Consider the following 20,000-nt stretch of genomic DNA (forward strand, 5'->3'; position numbering starts at 1 on the left):
TGTTCACCTAGCAGTGAGTAGGTACGGGATGTAAATCGAGGAGTTGTGACCTTGTTGTCCCGGTGTGTGGTGTGTGCCTGGTCTCAGGCCTATCCGAAGATCGGAAATAATGAGCTCTGAGCTCGTTCCGTAGGGTAACGTCTGGCTGTCTCGTCAGAGACTGCAGCAGATCAAACAGTGAAACACACTAACCAAACCTTACACAACCTGTCACCATCACCACCTCCTCCGCTAAGTTATGTCACAAACACCCATTCATCTCGCCAGCAGCTCCTCGCCTCGCCTCGCCGCCCTACCACTCACATTGCTCGTCCCTCAGGAGGCTAATGTGGCCTAAACTCTCACTTACTAACACGAGAGGACCGTTGCAAGGGATGGAGTATTTTCGCAGCGTGTTTCCTTGATTCCTCGGCGACTGTTGAATAAAGGAAGGCTTGCTCCCACTCTTACTCTTACTCCTACTCATCCTGATTGGTTAAATGGCAACGTTAAGGTTTTTCGCGCTCGTTGAGGTGAAAGGGTAGGAAGGAACGTTGCTGTGTCTGGGTCCTGATGTGCTGTGATGTGATGTGATGTGTTCGATTAGGAAGAATCAAACTTTTTTTTTTTTTTTTTTTTTTTTTGAAGGGTACCTATTTATGCTATTTTTATTTCCTTTCAGTTGCTTATATTGAAAGTGTTTTGGTCATGTTTTATATTCTCTAGGATGAGTGGTGGAGTGTGGTTAGGAAAAGATTTATTGGGTACATGTCTCCTTTCTTGATCATTTCCAAGTGTTACATGTGTTCATACTTTACAACTGTGCCTCTTTTTATTTTTTTGTTGCCTACATATCTTATTGGCTTGTCCTTTTTTTTTTCTTAGGTTTATTTTTTTTTTTTTTTTGCCTACAGATTTTATTGGTGTTGATCCTTTTTTTTTTTTTTTTTTTTTCCTTAGGTCCATTTTTTTCCTATGATATCTGTAGTACTTGCAAGGGAGAGGATTATAAGCAAGGTTACTGTTTTTGTCGATAATTCTGACGTGTAGTTTATATTCACACTTTGCACAGGCCGTTACTTTATACTGGAGTTACTTATTTATTGTTCATATTGTTCATGCCTTAATTTTTCTTCGGTGGAATATAATATATGTAACAGGAAGGTTCATAAGATACACGTTATGTTTTTCTTTATACAATCAACGTCTAAACTCGAGTACTTGTTAAAGCCGCATTGGAAGTCATTATGGGTTCCAGGAGTGGTTTGATATTTTTTGATGGTTCAAAATTATTGCCCACCATTAATAGTAAATAAGTAATCATTGTGGGAACCTGACCAACGATGCTTGTGAAATTTGTAAGTAGTCTTGAAGAAAGTTAAAAAGCGTATGTGAGACATTTAGGTGTGTGTGTGTGTGTGTGTGTGTGTGTGTGTGTGTGTGTGTGTGTGTGTGTGTGTGCAAGTCAGAGAGAGAGAGAGAGAAAGACAGACAGACAGACAGACAGACAGACAGACAGAGAAATGCTTACAGAACGTCATAACAGAGACAAGAGATAGAGAAATAAAAAAAACTACCGATGGTCAGAAGCCAAGCACTCTATCTAACCAACCTATGTAACCAAGTCTCTCCTTAGTAATTCTTTGACCTGCTAACGATCTCCACACAAAACCCAATAGTAGATTCTGTTGTCTTTCTTATGTCAGTCTGTGTGTTCGTTCTTCCAGCCATTGATAAGAAGGTGATGAGATTGAGGGAAAGATAAGGGAGAGAGGATGAGAGTGAATCTGTGCTGTATATGTAAATGATAGCAATGATTTAGTAGTGAACGCTAAGAAAGATGAATAACTTGTGGATGGGAAAGAAAGCTATATTACATACATAGAGAGAGAGAGAGAGAGAGAGAGAGAGAGAGAGAGAGAGAGAGAGAGAGAGACGAGGGGGGGATTCCAGTTCATAATAGACCTGTCCATGAGAACAAGCGCGCACGCACACACACACACACACACACACACACACACACACACACACACACACACACACACACACACACACACACACACACACACCAAGCTCCAGCCCTTTAGAAAAAAATAGCAGACTAAATAGACGAACACTAGATGGCAGCACTTTCCTTGAGTCAGTAAATCATGCAGAAGAGAAATTATTTGTAAAAAAATGATAGCAAGATGATAAATAAACACAAGATATTTATGTGCCTCGTTCACTTTTTTCTCGTCGCTACATTAAGAAATAGAGCAGAAGTGAGGTGTAGGCGTGTGTGTGTGTGTGTGTGTGTAATTCACCTTGGTCGTCTGCTGGTCACCCATTACGGAGCTAGCTCAGAGCTCATAGACCGATCTTCGGGTAGGACTGAGACCACATCACACACAAAACACTAGATGTGTGTGTGTGTGTGTGTGTGTGTGTGTGTCACCTCGGTCGCCTACTGGTCACCCAGCCAGTCTTCCCCATTACGGAGCGAGCTCAAAGCTCATAGACCGATCTTCGGGTAGGACTGAGACCACAACACACTCCACACACCGGGAAAGCGAGGCCACAACCCCTCGAGTTACATTCCGTACCTATTTACTGCTAGGTGAACATGGGCCACACATTAAGAGGCTTGCGCATTTGCCTCGCCGCCTCGGGGACTCGAACCTGGACCCTCTCGAGTGTGAGTCGAGCGTGCTAACCACTATACTACGCGGTGTGTGTGTGTGTGTGTGTGTGTGTGTGTGTGTGTGTGTGTGTTAGTAGTGATGGTAGGAAGGATTAAAAGTAAATTTCTGTACATGTGAATTTCTGTGTGTTTTGCTGAGAGAAGAAAAATACATAAGACTAGGGAGAGGATGAGAAAGAGAGAATGATGATGATGATGATGGTGATGGTTGTGATGGTGGTGACTGCGGTGGTGACAGTAACGGTGATGGTGATGAAGGAGGAGGAGGTGGAAGGAAGAAAGAAAAAGGATATATATATATATATATATATATATATATATATATATATATATATATATATATATATATATATATATATATATGAAAAATGCAGGTTAGAAGGGATATAAATACTTCGAGGAGGAGGAGGAGAAGGAGCAAAGTTAGGCAATAAAAAGAGACGATAACACAAAAGGAAGGAAAGTGGGAAGACTGTAAAGGGCAAACTATAACTTCATACTTGAAATACGTAAATGAAAGAGAAAATAAGAGGAAAAAGATGTAAAGAAGGTTCAATCCATGTAATAAGACTAATAAGACTTTTCCATCCGACACACAAAGAAAGAAAAGGACAAAATATTAACCAACGTGTTACGATCTCTAGAGTTGAAAATGGATAACAAAAAAAAAAAAAAGAAAAGAAAATTTACATATTATAAATTCACAACAAAGAACATATAATTTTAAAGAATACAAGGGTAGAGAGAGAGAGAGAGAGAGAGAGAGAGAGAGAGAGAGAGAGAGAGCGGAACATTCCACCTTCCTACACACACACACACACACACACACACACACACACACACACACACACACACACACACACACACACACACACACACACACACGAGAACTAAAACCTTTGATAAGCATTCATGTATTTTTTTTTTTCCTCTCTACCTCACATTTCCGCGGTTGTCGCTTTTCTGGCTGAGCGACTGATTACATTTCGCCAATTATTCATGATACTGCTGTCATGTTTTCTTTTTTTTAGGGGGGTGTGGTGGGTGGCGTGTGGTTCGAGGAGAGGAAGAGGAGCAGTGGTATTTTCGTGACCGTGGATTTTATTTATTAGTTGCATTTCAGGGGGAGTGAGATGGAGGCGAATTGTTTACAAGTTTTAGTGGTGGTGATGGTGGTGCAGGTGGTGGTGGTGATGGTGGTGGTGGTGATTGGTGGTGGAAGTGGTGATTTTCAGGCAGTGAGTTGCTTTGGTGGTGTCGTGTTGTATTGGTGCAGCTGCGGTGAGAGAGAGAGAGAGAGAGAGAGAGAGAGAGAGAGAGAGAGAGAGAGAGAGAGAGAGAGAGAGAGAGAGAGAGAGAGGCAGAGGGAAAGGGGGTGAGGAAGAGAGATATGAAGCAATAGCGAAAGCATTTAATTCTTTCTGTTTCACATTTTTTAGATCAGCTGATGAAAAGACTTAACACAAAGAATTTTACTTAAAACTAGAAAGAAAAAAAAGATTACGTGCAAAAGTCATGAGAATCGAGAGAGAGAGAGAGAGAGAGAGAGATACATTTACTCACGCATGGATGACTGGCTACCAAGATAGGAGGCTTTAGAAATCTTTTAAAACATACCCCGACATTGTTAAATAACGAACACACACACACACACACACACACACACACACACACACACACACACACACACACACACACACACACACACACACACAGAGCCATGATACTATCGGCGGGGTAACTTCCGCTGCAACTTTGTCCGCTCGGGCGTTGTGCGGGGGATTGTCGGAGGAGAGGAATGAGGGGGAGGGGAGCGGTTATTAGAAAGTAGAAGAGCGGGTGTTGGTGGGTAGGGGAGGAAGAGAAGCCGATGACCAAAGGGAAAGGAGGACGAAGGGAGGTTTGGGGGGGATGGAAAAGTGAATAAATTTGAGTATTACAAATTAACTCTTTTATTGCTATATGAAAATGTTAATTGCACGAGGTATTTATACAAGATTCCCCAAGAAATAAGGGATTAATAGAATAGTTATTAGAATGCGTCCTCAAGAAATAAGGGATTAAAAGAATAGATTTTGCTATTGGTAGTTAGTTTAATGATTGAAAGTGGCCGTAGTTCAAGTAAAGAGATCTCAGAATGGCCTGTAATTCAAGAAGGATGTGGTAAAGAGCAGTGGAAGGAGTGAAGAGTGCAATGTTGAATAATGAGAGATTGTGAAGGTTGAGCAAGGTAATTGGGAAACTATAAGCGTTGTGTGGGACGTAATTCAATTTTATGGATTTGTATGGAATCTCGAAAGTTTTTTTTTTTTTTTTCTTTTTATGTTATGTCCTATAGCGCCTGTAGGCATACTTGAAGAGTATATGTATGAAGCGCTGTTAAGCTTCCGCCCATTAGTGGCGCAGGCAATTTTGTTTATAGTGGTACCCATATTAGAGCCCATTTCACCACCGAAGCGCATCTCTGGTGTAACCACCTAGAACATGGGTGACATGTAGGTAACTTTAAACCACACAACAAATGGCATAGCTTCAAAGTGGTATGTGGTGGAAAGTAATACATTATATTATGACGCATTTACTAAACTACCCATATTGAAACTGTTAGGGTGTGGCGTTAAGGAAAATAGAAAAGTTGTGTGGTGGATATCTAATATTTGAAGATAATACCTCTGGAACAATGAACGAAACTAAAAAGAGGAAAAAGTTGGAAAGTGCTTTCTGTGCTGCATTTGCTAAATTACCCTTTTATGAAGTTGTGTGGGAGTGCCGTTAAGAAAAATGGAAAGGTCGTGTGGTGGATATCTAATATTTGAAGATATTACCTGTGAAAATATAATAAAAAAGACAAAGGTAAATTTTTCTCTCTATCGATCTCCATATATGTGAAATTGTTGACAAATAACAAGACAAAAGTAAGAAATGTGTGAAGCATGTCTTGAATTTGAGACTAATATCCACGAAAACATAAGGTAAGAAGTGGAAACGTGTGTATTGTATTTACTTAACAATCCATATATGAATTTGTTGACGAGTAATGAGAAGGAGGAAAAACATGAACTTGTTGTGTGGACCACCTCTTGGATTTAAGGGCATTTGATGAGAAAATTTATGCAAAAGAATAAAAAAAAAGTTTCTACCTATATATGAAATACCTGACAAGTAACGCTGAGAGAAGGTCAGAATTGCGTTGATATATGAATTTAAGGTTAATGAATAAAAAAAATAACAAAGAAAAAACGAGTACAGATCTTATTTAACATACCTCCAAAAACAAAAGTAGACAAAGAAATAGCAATAACAAAACCGTCTAAACATCGCTAACAAACAACTAAAACCCACATATTAGTGAATAAACACATCACAATATACGTAGAATGAGACGCTAACATGACGAAGAATGAGCAGCATGCGGCGAGCCGGTGACGTGGCGACGCAATTAAAAGCCACGCGAATGAGGAGATGAGTGGCGGCGCTGTGTGCATGAATGTGGCGTGGCGGCGGGGCGGTGACAGCAAGGGAGAGTGTGCGGCGTGAAAGAGGCAATTAAGCACCGTGGGAATGAGAAACTGAGAGGCTAGGAGTGCAAAAGGTGAAGGAGAACGTAGAGCAGGGAGAGGGAGGGAAACTTAGCTGAGGGTGAGGATTGCAGCTGAGAGAGTGAGAGGAAGGAGAGGGAGAGGAGGAGGTAGGGACTGTGCAGCAGGGCGTGGACAACTAAGTGGCTTGGAGAGAGCACAGGAGCGGCAGGGAATGTTGGGAGAGAGAAGCTTGAGGTGAAGAGGGACCAGAGAGAAGGATAGGAGGAGGGAATAAGGAATAATATTAAAGGTCACAGAGTTCAAGAAAATAGTTGGAAATGGAAGGATAGAAAGAAGGAATGGAGGAAGACAAAAAGAATGAGGGAAGATGAGATACAAGTTAAGAAAGTAAAGGTGAGAGAAAAGTAAGGAAAATGAAGAAATGACAGCATATTGGATAACATCAGAGAAAACAAAGAAAGAAAACACCAAAAAGAAGTTTGTATAAGAATGAGAAATAAAAAAAAAGAGGAAGAAGAAAAGATACAAGAGAAAAAAAACACAATATATATATTTGAAAATAAAGGAAAAGGCGGCGGAAAAATAGAGAAAATTAGGGGGGGGAACGGATGAGGGAACAAGACACCAGAGAGAAGTTAAAATAAGGAGAAATGGAGGAAAAAAAAAAAAGAAAGGCTAACATAGATTTGGAGAGAAAGAGAAGGAGGAGTGAAGGAGAATAGATGAGGTAACAAGTAGGAGAAAAAAAGATCACACAAACTTTAGGAGAGACGAGACAGGATAATGAAAGGAAGGGAAAGGAAATTGGATAACACGAAGGAAACAAATAAACAAGACACCAGAGATAATAAAAAAGGGAGGCACGACGAGATAACAAGCAGAGAGGAAGAATAAAAAAAATGAAAATAATGTAAATAGTAGAATTCCTGAGACTCAGTAGAAAAGCAGGTTACCAGTGACGATAACAAGGAAAGAGTAAATAGAGTGTAACGAGACAAGATAGGATAAAAAGATAGAAAGAAACGAAAAGGAAACGGGAAAGACTACTAGTGAAAATCAAGGAAATGAATAAAGATAAGATAAATAACATAATGAAAGACAGAATAGCTAAAAAAGAAAAGCGAAAGACAAACAGGATGTGGAAATCAAGGAAATAAATAATGATAAAATAACAAATACGAAGAGGGAAACAGAGAGAGAGGAGGAGGAGGAGGAGGAGAAGATTACCATGACAAAGGGGACATTAATACTAATAATGATAATAATAATTGGGGAAAGGATACAATTCCGCAGGAAGGACAAGATAAGATAAAGAGGAAAGCAACAGGAAAGCAAGGCGAGGGAGAGAGGAAAGTAAGAATAATAATGACAAAGGGAGAGAGAGAGAGAGAGAGAGAGAGAGAGAGAGAGAGAGAGAGAGAGAGAGAGAGAGAGAGAGAGATCCCGCAGGGGTCGTGAGGGTCAAAGAAGCAGACTAGCATATAATAATACAAGGAGGATCAGGAGGAGAAAGCAGCATGGGAAGGGAGTGGCTGGAACATTAGCAAAGGTGGAACACAACAGGAGTGTGGAATGGACCTAAATTGATCTCCCTCCGGCTCTTCCTGTCACTCCTAATGGCCACAGACAGACAAGCAGGCACACAGATACATTGGCAGATAGACTTACAGCTACAGACACACAGACAGACAGGGAGATACAAAGACACACACTCAGAGAGGCAGGTAGATACACAGACACAAACAGATACACTGACAGATAGACTGGCAAAGAGGGAGAGATGTGCAAGTCAAGACGCAGTGAAAGGTTTGAAGTGACTTTGTGAGTTTTCCTACCAAAGCTTTCTGCACGAGAGAGAGAGAGAGAGAGAGAGAGAATGTGTGTGTGTGTGTGTGTGTGTGTGTGTGTGTGTGTGTGTGTGTGTGTGTGTGTGTGTGTGTGTGTCTGTGCAAGCATATGTAAATAAACGAGATATATATTTACATAGATGCAAAAGATACGCCAGAAAATATATAAATGAATGCCAACAAAACATATAAATTTGAATACAAAGTTGATGTCTGTATTGTTACATTTCTCACCCTTGACAAAAAAGAATTGCCACTTTTTTTTTTTACTCTTTCTCGAACGTCATTGGAAGTAGATTGGTCATTTCCCTCTGCCATTTTTAGTGTTATTGGTTAGTTTCATGAACACGTAAATAGTTAATAATAGTAGTCTGTATAATGTAATCTAGGAGTCCATGAAAGGCCCAGTGATTAGTTGATATTTGTTACGCGTTTAACCCCTCGTGTGAATCTGGGAGGTGAAGATGCAAAGTGAAAGCAAAATGATAAGAAAAGAAGGAAAAAGTTTAGAGAATTGTAGACAAAACAAAACGTGGGATGAAATCAGATCATGTAAATGTACTCACTTCCACTCACCTACAAGGAAAGAAAACCTGCATGAATATGTATAACTAGGTGTACATTATAACCCTTTGAAAAATACACATTAAGAAAAATAACAACGAAACTTAACACCTCAAACTTAAAAAGAGAAATACCAAAATTTAAAAAAAAAAACTATACTGCATCAAAAAATAACAAAACACAACATGGAGACAAGAAAATGAGCACAACAAAATTAGATATAAAAACCATGACTCATATTCTGAAACATATCTACGCTGCAACTTTACATTCCAAAACCTAGAATTGAAGCTACACGTCTTTTCAGAAGGTGCCTGTACGTTTCTAGAGACAAATTAACAAGACCTTTACATTACCAATATGAAAAACAGACTTATTTTAATGACACGGCTAATCATCTCCGTGGGGTTTCAAAATAGTCATAGTGAGAGAGCAAAGCGTTTCAACGGGCGTATCATAAAGTAAGCAAGCACAACACGCACAACAAAACAGGCACTGACGCCACTAACACCTGGCCATCAACCCTCGTAATAACAGTGTTCAGGCGCCATTATACCTGCCGCCTCCATCCCTTGCATTACATACTTGACAGAATGACCACCACCACCACCACCACTTTCTCTCTCTCTCTCTCTCTCTCTCTCTCTCTCTCTCTCTCTCTCTCTCTCTCTCTCTCTCTCTCTCTCTCATACACGTCTCAAATCTCCCTCACTGCGCATCATTTCCGTCACTGCCTCACTGTTCCATATGCTCCTCCTCCTCCTCCTGCTGCTGCTGCTGCTGCTCTGCTTCTGCCTCTCTCTGCCTCCTTACCTGCCTTTCACTTGTCGTCTTTCATTCATCCCTTCTACTATCTCTCTCCCTTCCTCTGTCTGTCTGTCTGCCTGCCTGTCTGTCTGTCTGTCTGCCTCTCTCTCTCTCTCTCTCTCTCTCTCTCTCTCTCTCTCTCTCTCTCTCTCTCTCTCTCTCTCTCTCTCTCTCTCTCTCTCTCTCTTGTAAAGCGGGATCGGACTAGTCTCCCAAATATTTTCACCTATTATTTGTTGTTACCATTACTATTATCACACTGGACTGGAGGGTCGTACATGTGATGGTTAGGGAGGGGTTACAGTACTCACCTTGCTCTTGGCGTGGGTCAGTAGAGGCGTGGAAAACGTGGGTGGGTGATGGGGGGAGGGTGTTGGTGGTCCTGTCACTTGGAGGGGCGGGGTGCAATGGATTGGAGGAGAGTGGAGGGGAGTAACGGTACTACTGGATCAGCCTTCAAGTACGTAACCCCGCTGTAGTGATGCTTTTTTTTTTTTTTTTTCTTCAATTTTTCCTCTTGTGTTTTTCGTCGAGGTACACAAACTTGGTGCGAAGATGTGCGCTCTTCACACTTCTATTTTTGTTTTGGTTTATGTTTTGGTGATGCACTTCAGTTTTACGTTCTCTTGGTGGTGGTCGTGGTGATTTGTGTGTGTGTGTGTGTGTGTGTGTGTGTGTGTGTGTGTGTGTGATGTAGTGGAGAAATTTAGTGAATGGTTTTCCTCTCCTGTGAATGACTGACCCACTAGGAGGTGAACATTTAACTACGTAGTATAACAGAGCTTACCAGGGATTGTGTGTGTGTGTGTGTGTGTGTGTGTGTGTGTGTGTGTGTGTGTGTGAATCGAGTACTGATTATGTGTATGTCGTCACTAACATTCCGTGTGTGTGTGTGTGTGTGTGTGTGTGTGTGTGTGTGTGTGTGTGTGTGTTATATGCCTCGTGCAAGTACCACTATCGCCGCCAAGTACTTTATCGCTTCCCCGAGTATCAGGCAGTAGCGTTCAAGGACCACAGTACCGTAGCACCACCAGCACCGCCAGTACCACCGCACAGACACACACACATACGCGAGTCACTGCGGGGGGCTTAGGAACAGTGCTTCAGTCTCCTTGCTTCACGACCCCGCTACTTCTGTCGGTGCTTGTGGTGATGTGGTCTGGCGGGGATGCACGAGGGTTGCCTCGGGGGGTGCAGAGTTTTGTGGAGGAGGAAGCCAGCGTCCTGGTAGCGTGGAGGGCACCAAGAGTTTGCGGTCTCGTCCGATAATAGTAGCAGTGGTAGTGGTGCATCTCAGCCGCGCAGGGACTGTCGCAGCATCTTTGTCAGCTAGAACATAAGAGCACACAATATGAAAAAGATGTAGCAGTGAGTGTCAAGCGAGGCGTCGTGTTTTATTGTTTACTTGGCACCCAAGTTTTCACCGTGTCAAGATATCGTTTATTTTTTTTACTCTTCCCAACTAGTATTTAAGAGAAATATATTTTAACGATTTAACCCAAAAACACTTAGTAACTTTATCGCTAAGTTTGAATCATTATTTTTTTCCTTCTGTTTTATCAAGCTTAGTCTCGTGTCAGGGTGTGGTGACGGACACACGTAACGTTGTGGATGGAGTGAGGCACCCAGGAAATGTTATGTTCGCCTGGGGAACTCGCTCACCATTCGGCGCCGCGTCAGGGCCTGAGGAGAAGGAAGAGAGAGGACCTGCAGGGCCTTTCAGGGAAGGGGCCGAGGTGTTCTCAGTCTCACTCAGGCCGAAGGATGTGTGAGGAAGGCAGGGAACGCGCACACACACTCACACACTGCCACGCGCACACGCCCCCACACGCAACGTAGAGAGAGGAGAGGGAGCACAGCAGCGCCCGTCCGCCAGCCAGCCAACCACCACCTTCCTCGCGGCTCCGTGGCTACACAACGACTAACGTTCCTCGCCAACCCGCCAAACCGTGCCGCCGCCGCCATAACTTGCTTCCCTCAACGCTGCCACCGCCGCCACGCCTCCACCGCACCACCACCACACCGGCACCCCACGACGGTAACAGAGATCCTTTACGCTGACTAGTTCCTCATGTTCCTTCAGTTTATGTCGTTTCTCTTACTTCACCCCGGGGTCACGTCTCGCCCTCCTCTTCCTACCTGTGTTACCGCACGGGTTGATATGCGGGCACCTGGGAGCTTCACTGAACAGGACTCGCCAGCCTCGTCTTCTCGCTTTGTTGACAGTTTGATGCGGCTTAATGCGGGTGAGAGAGAGAGAGAGAGAGAGAGAGAGAGAGAGAGAAAAGAGAGGTCTTGTTTCATTTTTTGCAGCCTCTCACCAATCTCCTTTGCACGTGAGATAAAAGAAAATATAGAGACAGTCAGAGAGGAAGACAAACAGTGCGATTTTTTAACCTAATTTCTTCCAATGAAATCTGCAACCTGGAGACATCTTTGGGAGGGCGAAAGAGGAGGAGGAGCAGCAGCAGCAGCAGCAGCAGCAGCAGCAGCAGCAGCAGCAGAAGAAGAAGAAGAAGAAGAAAAGTGAAGCTCATTCAACATATATGAAGGGAACTTGTTAAGGAATGTTGCCCTTCTCCTCCTGTTCTCCTTCCTTGTGTACGCTCCTACACTCCTATACACTCCTCTCACTCTTCCTCTTCCTCCTCCTCCTCCTCCTCCATCTAATCCTGCCCAGAAGGGTTGGCAAGGGTGCAGGAACGTGTTAGGAGGGGGGAAGTCACCAACCAGCCAACAGGACACAACATCGAGAGTCCCTAGTGACAGTGTACGTGATGAGATAGAGAAGCTGTGTATTTTTACCTTCATAATTAACAGGTGAGAAAGCAAGAGAGGCGGTGTGAGTGGGTGCAGGTTAATATAGGCGTCATACCTATACACGTAAAGGAACACTAAGGAAGGAAAGGTGATTCGTTGGTTTGTTGGTTCTTTTTAAGACGAAAGCTCCTCTCCCCGCCCCCTCCCCTCACTTACTTTTGTTTACTGTTTGTTAGTCGGTCTGTATGTGTTGTTAGTGTGTTTTTGAAGGATTCTCTCTCTCTCTCTCTCTCTCTCTCTCTCTCTCTCTCTCTCTCTCTCTCTCTCTCTCTCTCTCTCTCTCTCTCTCTCTCTCTCTCTCTCTCTCTCTCTCTCTCTCTCTCTCTCTCTCTCTCTCAACCAGATCATACCGCAGGCGTTTCTTTGAGCTTCTCCATAATAAAAATAAAATCGTTTGTGTTAGAGAGAGAGAGAGAGAATTGGTGTTGTTCATTTCAGGACAGGTGATTTGCGTTAATTTGGTTTCCTGAGTGAACACATAAGACAAAGTTTACTGTTTTAAGATGTTTTCGTTCAGCTGAGTTCTGTTGCCTTGTGTTTTGTTATAGTAATCTGATCCACACCAGACTGAGCCCAAGACCGAGGTGGAGTAAGGATAAGTTCAAAGTCAGGTGTACTTTCCCTCCTATACAAGTGTACCTTTGTGTTTGGCTTTGTTCCCATGGCACCTGTGTTGTATGGGTCACAGGTGCTCGAGAAGGCAGGTGTGTGTGTGTGTGTGTTTGATCTGCTGCACTCTCTGACGAGACAGCCAGACGTTACCCTACGGAACGAGCTCAGAGCTCATATTTCCGATCTTCGGATAGGCCTGAGACCAGGCACACACCACACACCGGGACAACAAGGTCACAACTCCTCGATTTACATCCCGTACCTACTCACTGCTAGGTGAACAGGGGCTACACGTGAAAGGAGACACACCCAAATATCTCCACCCGGCCGGGGAATCGAACCCCGGTCCTCTGGCTTGTGAAGCCAGCGCTCTAACCACTGAGCTACCGGGCGTGTGTGTGTGTGTGTGTGTGTGTGTGTGTGTTTGTGTTTGTTGATGGTAGAATCGAGTTGTTAGCAGCAAAGAGTTAAGGAAAAAGTTGCTTGGTAATTTTGTATTTGTTGGGTCTAAGCAGCTAAGGATGTTGGTAGAACATGTCATTCTTTTCTTTCCCGTCTTCCTTCCCTCCTTCCTTCCTTCTTTCACCTGACTACTCAATTTTTTATCCTTCCTTCATTTCTTTCCTTCTCATGCAGTGTGGAAAGAGAGAGAGAGAGAGAGAGAGAGAGAGAGAGATGTAAAGCTGATTCATTAGATAAATAAGTAAAACAAAAACAGGCAGGTAGACAAAAAATGACGGAAAGACAGATAGGCAGAGAAACAAACTGACAGACACAGAATAATAAATAGACAGATAAGTAATAAATGAACGAAAATACGTACTACAAAACATATCGTTATATATATGAAAGAAAAAAAAATCTGTGTAACATTACCTCTGTACAACATTGACATCAGAACAACTGCAGTCCATCAAGACGTCACGCAAAGACCAAGGAAAATAAACAGTTAACCCCTTAAGTACTAGGACGCATCTTCATATTCACTCTGCTTATTATTTGGCGATTTTACACAGCTTCAGAAACTTATGTGGGGATTAGAATAGTTAAATCTTTGGATCTTTAATCTTTTGACCTCCATAGACCCTTCCTAATGCAAATAAAATCGTCTAATCATACCCAAAACTCAAGGTAAAAATGCGTCTCAGTATTGAATGGGTTAGAAGTGATAGGAGGCTTCAAATGTACTGTAAACCAAGCTGCAATGAGAACCACAAGGATCAGAAGAGTTCCCTGGTGGTGGTGTTGGTGCCTCTCGTCTTGTTGTCTGGTTGTCCGAGTGTCTAGTCCAGCTCAGCCTGTTCCGTGGCGGGTTTTTATAGTCACCGTTAACAGGCACTGACTTCTCCAGGATCTCTCGTATGCATCAGTGTAAGGGAGGGAACAATGCACCTCCATTTCGCCCTCTGCACGTTCATGGAGTAATGTTTGTGTGTGACTTCTGGTGTTAATTGTAGGTACAGAAAGATTTTGAATTAGATTGTATAGAGAGAGCACGGTTATGTAGAGTTTTGTTTAGTTACCCGAAGAAATTATGCCTTATTGTGCAAAACGTGTGTGTGTGTGTGTGTGTGTGTGTGTGTGTGTGTGTGTGTGTGAGAGAGAGAGTAAAGTCGTGTTTGCTCTTACTAGCCGAAGATTTTGATACGCTTTTGCTCTTTCTTATTCATGTTGATGGCAGTGCTGTGGAGAGTGTTGCAAGGACAGAAGATGGTGGAGGGTGGATTAGAGTGGGTGCAGAAGGGTGACAGAAGTGATTTGCGTCAAGAATGGTCTCCACACAAGACACGAGAGAAGTGAGGAGAGAGTTGATGGGTGCACTGAAGGAAGGCATGCGTGTTAATGGGGGTTACGGAAGGAGGCACACAGAGAAAGAATTGATCTACCATGGCGTTCCTTAATGGAAGCACCCGAAAATAGGTAGAGAATTGTCTCATCATTATCTACTCAGTTTTCTCGTGTGTAATTTTCCATTCCTTGTTAACTTTGCTGTGTAGTTCGCTCACTTATGATAAAAGGAAGCTGATTTACCACACTCGTTTCCTCTTCCCTCCTGTGTGAAATATATTGGGTGAAATATATGATTATTTATTTATTTATTTATTTATTTATTTATTTATTTTTTTTTTTTTTGCAAGCTCCTGAAGTGCGGGTTATTTATACGTTGGGAAAAAAAAATGTGGTGTTTACTGCAGAATTAATTATGATAATGACGTTCAGTGTCAATGAATATTTTGTGGAACGTGAAAAAATGATGATTCTCCTGATCTATTTATTTTCCTGTCATGGCATTTTTATTGTTGTTATTGGTTAGCTCAGTCACGGTTGTGGTAAGAATAGTTATGTTTGTATTTGTGAGCATCTTCGTGTGTGTGTGTGTGTGTGTGTGTGTGTGTGTGTGTGTAAGTGTGTGTGTGTGTGTGTACCCATATATCTCGAATAAATACGACTGTACGGTAGAAGTGATTTCATTACAGGTAGTGTTTTCCTTTCACTAATCACTATTCATCCTTGACTCGCAATTTCATCCTTTTTTCGTCTGCACTTCAAAAGAAAAAGAATAAAACGAAAGGAAAGAAAACTCACAAAGCACAAGTAGTCTATGATTTGCAGAAGGGCATCGTTTGTCTTTTTGTTTCCCGCAGTTTTTGGTTGATTGATACGAAGTTCAGGCCATTACTGAGTAGCATGAGCATTGCCTCCTTTTACGTGATGCAGCAGCGGAGTGGAAGTGAACATATTTACATTTCATTAATTTAAAGTGATTCCTGCGTAAGTCATCAGGAGCAGTGTGGATAATGACCGGTTGACACTTATCCTGCCTTTAAGCGTTATGTTGTTAGTGAAAAGTCTTCCGTCCTTCAGGGAGTGGACAGATTTACGTTAGGAATCTTAAAAAAAAAATTGATAAAAAAAAATGCTAATGTGTGTTGTGTGGCTAGGTGTGGTGAGTATGTGTGTTGAGTGGTGAGTGTTGCGTGTTGCATGTTGAGTGCTGAGTGGTCTGTCTGATGAGTCAAAGGGGCTAATATTGAAGTGACTTTTCGTATTCTTACTTAAGCTAAAATTTTGTTAAGTTCCTTGGTGGCTCTCTTACAGTTACCGTGTTATGTATTTAGCTTTTTGATATTCTCAGTGGTTTCATACAATTCTAACTCGCAATAACCAATAATGCCAAGTTTTAAGAGGTCACAGGTAATCTAAAGGTTAATATTTATGTATTCTGCTTCCATTTCTCTTCTTCTTGCATTGCATTACACTGATCCGTTGTTTAACTTGGAAAACTTGACTTTCTGCACATCCTTATCTCTTCTTGTCTTAGTAAGTTTGGCTGTATGTCCTCTTAACTTTTGATATCCTTGCAGACACAATTTCCCAACATCTATCTTTTGTTTCTTATACGTTCTACACGATTACTCTCTTTTTGTCTTTGCTGAAGCCTAGATAATTTTAACTTCTCTAATCTTCCCTCATGCCATAAACTCAAGGGAATTGGCACCTGTGTGTGTGTGTGTGTGTGTGTGTGTGTGTGTGTGTGGGTGTGGGTGTGTGTGTGTGGGTGTGGGTGGGTGAGTGGGTGGTTGGGTGGTGTGTGTGTGGGTGTGGGTGTCAGGAGTCAGTGAGGTAATATATTAGCAACCCTAGATTTTTACATGTAAGACGTCACACCACATTTATGGTTCTCCTCTTCTATGACTCTCTCTCTCTCTCTCTCTCTCTCTCTCTCTCTCTCTCTCTCTCTCTCTCTCTCTCTCTGAATCACGAAAAAAAAATTAAAAAGTATTTGCTTCGTTTTTTCTCCCTCAGTTTACAAACACATCAAATTAAACTATTAAACTCCAGCAGAGCGTCTCGTGTGTTAGAGTAATCTAGATCTTTCCCCTTATCTCTGTATTCTTCCATGTCTAATTCTAATAAATTCACTCTTTATAATTGAATCGGATTTAATAATTAGCTGACCTAGTTTTATTTATTTTTTTTTTTTTCATTCAGACTTAACATCATCTCTTGTCCACTTCTGTTAAACTGTGTGTACTTGTCTCTCTCTCTCTCTCTCTCTCTCTCTCTCTCTCTCTCTCTCTCTCTCTCTCTCTCTCTCTCTCTCTCTCTCTCTCTCTCTCTCTCTCTCTCTCTCTCTCTCTCTCTCATTCTGTAAATCTATTAAGTGTTACACAATATCTTATATCTGGACTTACTTTTACTCTCCTGTCTGTTCATACACATTTTTTTTCATTTTCTCTACTTTTGCATATATGTATCTGTCATTCATTCATTCAGTCATTCATATGTCACTGCACTCACTCCCATTATCGTCACTAAAACTACATGCATTTTCACTTCCCGTGTGTTTATGCAGTCTTTACGGGGAGGTCATGCATTTGCAGCCTCCAAAAAGAGTATTCCGTGTTTTACTTGCCCGCTAGGTTTGCAGGAATCCCATAGTGTGAGTTGCACGAGCGAGTAATTAACGCCAGCAGGTAGAAAAGCTCTGTTCTAAAAATACCTTCACCTGAGCACTTTTTTTCTCTCTTTTTGTGTGGCATTTGTTTCCGAAATTGCCTAAGTGCTCTCTCTCTCTCTCTCTCTCTCTCTCTCTCTCTCTCTCTCTCTCTCTCTCTCTCTCTCTCTCTCTCTCTCTCTCTCTCTCTCTCTCTCTCTCTCTCTCTCTCTCTCTTACACTAACATGACTACAAAGGATGCCAACTCTCCCAAAACTTTCTCATTCCAAACACCTCGCCTACACAGAAACATGAGGTGAAGGTGAGGACGTGGAGTGTTCGCTGCTACACACACACACACACACACACACACACACACACACACACACACACACACACACACACGCGCGCGCTGGCTTTACAAGCCAGAGGACCGGGGTTCGATTCCCCGGCCGGGTGGAGATATTTGGGTGTGTCTCCTTTCACGTGTAGCCCCTGTTTACCTAGCAGTGAGTAGGTACGGGATGTAAATCGAGGAGTTGTGACCTTGTTGTCCCGGTGTGTGGTGTGTGCCTGGTCTCAGGCCTATCCGAAGATCGGAAATAATGAGCTCTGAGCTCGTTCCGTAGGGTAACGTCTGGCTGTCTCGTCAGAGACTGCAGCAGATCAAACAGTGAAACACACACACACACACACACACACACACACACACACACACACACACACACACAGAGGAGTAACTCTGCATTATGACAAGCAGTAGAAAGAACTTAGATGAGGAAGAAGAGTAAACTTTGTGTGTGTGTGTGTGTGTGTGTGTGTGTGTGTGTGTGTGTGTGTGTGTGTGTGTGTTTGTATGTGGGCTTTCACAGTCATCTTAATTATTTTTTCTCTTCCTCTTCTTTCTTTTTTTTTTCTTTCCTCTCTCATCTACATTTACCACTATTCACTATTTGCGTTCAACTTTTTCGTTTTTTTCCTTGCAGTTTGTTTTTCTTGTCGTGTACATTATCTCTCTCTCTCTCTCTCTCTCTCTCTCTCTCTCTCTCTCTCTCTCTCTCTCTCTCTCTCTCTCTCTCTCTCTCTCTCTCTCTCTCTCTCTCTTATTTACATAACCTGCAGATCTTAAAAACGTTTCTCCTTCCTGAACAACCTGCTTCATAAAAAGAATTGCATAAATGTGTGAATAAATTAGGAAGGCAATGAACAAAAGAAATAGATAAGAGAAACAACAGAAAAATGTAAGAAATATGTACGAAAAGAAGAGTTAGTGTATTAGGGATAGATGTGATAAAAGACAAATAGTGCAAGAGAGAGAGAGAGAGAGAGAGAGAGAGAGAGAGCAACATGAGTAAGTATTATGTAAAAACAAAGTGAGTTTATGTTAAGTCGTTTTCAGATAAATTTCAGTTGTCTTTTTTTTTTTCGTTCGCAAAAAAAAAGGAGAACCAAACTCTTCTTTCTTACTAATACGCTAAAGTTATCATCCTCCTCTTTAACCTCCTCCTCCTCCTCCTCCTCCTCCTCCTCCTCCTCCTCCTCCTCCTCCTCCTTCTCCTCCTCCTCCTTCTGGTCATGAAAAGGTTCGATGACGTCTGTTAAAATCATCACTCCACTAGCACTTCATGAAATACAATGCGAAAAACGTGATATTTTTCATGTTTGGCTCAGAATCATCGTCAAATGAACCTAGACTCGTGTGTTTCAGCATGAAATTGTTAGCGTTTTGAATTTTCCCCAGTTGTGATGCCATTGTTTGGGCTAATAATAACGGGTTTCAAGAGGTGATTGGGCAAGTGGTTAGACTCCAAGACGTAAACAAGATCATATGCGTCACTGGAACACCTTAAAGTGAGATTGTTGCTATTGTTGTAGTTTTTTTTCGCATTTCTAACCCTGTGTTTTCTTCCTTCTCTCTCTCTCTCTCTCTCTCTCTCTCTCTCTCTCTCTCTCTCTCTCTCTCTCTCTCTCTCTCTCTCTCTCTCTCTCTCTCTCTCTCTCTCTCTCTCTCTCCTGTTCTTATACTGCTGGTCGCGTGTGTGCATACATTCATCCATGTTCACCCGGCAATGCAATATATTCTTTTTATTGCACACCTCATCACAACATTTGGCAGACAATACACGCGAGGCAGTTTTCACCTTCCCGCCCACACGTTTACGTCGAGCTCGCATACACAACACACACACACACACACACACACACACACACACACACACACACACACACACACACACACACACACACACACACACACGGTTCACCATTTTCGGGGTATATTTGCAAAGACGTCTTGGCGATAGGTACTTTGCCTTGAGGTGTGACGCTCTCTGGTGGGCTCTGAAGGGCTTGGAAACTGCCTTTTTTGACAAGTGTGGAAAGCCCATCTATCCTGCCCGATACGTGGACCGCTAATTGATCATAAGTTAGATATAGATTGTTATGTTGTGGTGCTTAGAAATGTCTCGCTAATATTTTGATGCGGAATAGGAAGAATGCATGACGAATTTTGCGGGGAGGGATTAAGTTCATGCAAGGAAAGAATGAAAATGCTGAGGGTAGATATAAAAATATCCGTAAATTCTGAAGATATGTAGTGATGAAAATAGGTTAGAGGTAAGACAAAGTAGAAGAGAGTGGTAATCGAGAGAGAGACTTGGAGGTAAAAAAAAAAAAATACTAAACTGAAAAATATTTGTGAGGAAAA

The 20,000-nt window shown here is 42.2% G+C and overlaps 1 protein-coding gene across 4 annotated transcripts in view; it reads right to left on the reverse strand.

The window, feature by feature from the left end:
* The window catches only part of LOC123514348 (FMRFamide receptor-like), a 526,270-nt gene extending 514,908 nt beyond the window's left edge, over positions 1-11,362 (reverse strand). Inside the window, exons 1-2 of one of the 4 annotated variants that reach the window (XM_045272215.1) lie at positions 11,225-11,362; positions 9,734-10,751 (exon numbers count right to left, since the gene is read on the reverse strand). The gene's annotated coding sequence lies outside the window, so the exon portion shown is untranslated. Of the gene's footprint in view, positions 1-9,733; positions 10,752-11,084 lie in introns of all 4 variants that reach the window. The other 3 variants (XM_045272216.1, XM_045272217.1, XM_045272218.1) reach the window with 3 other exon arrangements.
* Between the last annotated feature and the right edge of the window lie 8,638 nt (positions 11,363-20,000).

This window comes from Portunus trituberculatus, chromosome 37 (genome assembly GCF_017591435.1).
Source record: "Portunus trituberculatus isolate SZX2019 chromosome 37, ASM1759143v1, whole genome shotgun sequence".
NCBI lineage: Eukaryota > Metazoa > Arthropoda > Malacostraca > Decapoda > Portunidae > Portunus > Portunus trituberculatus.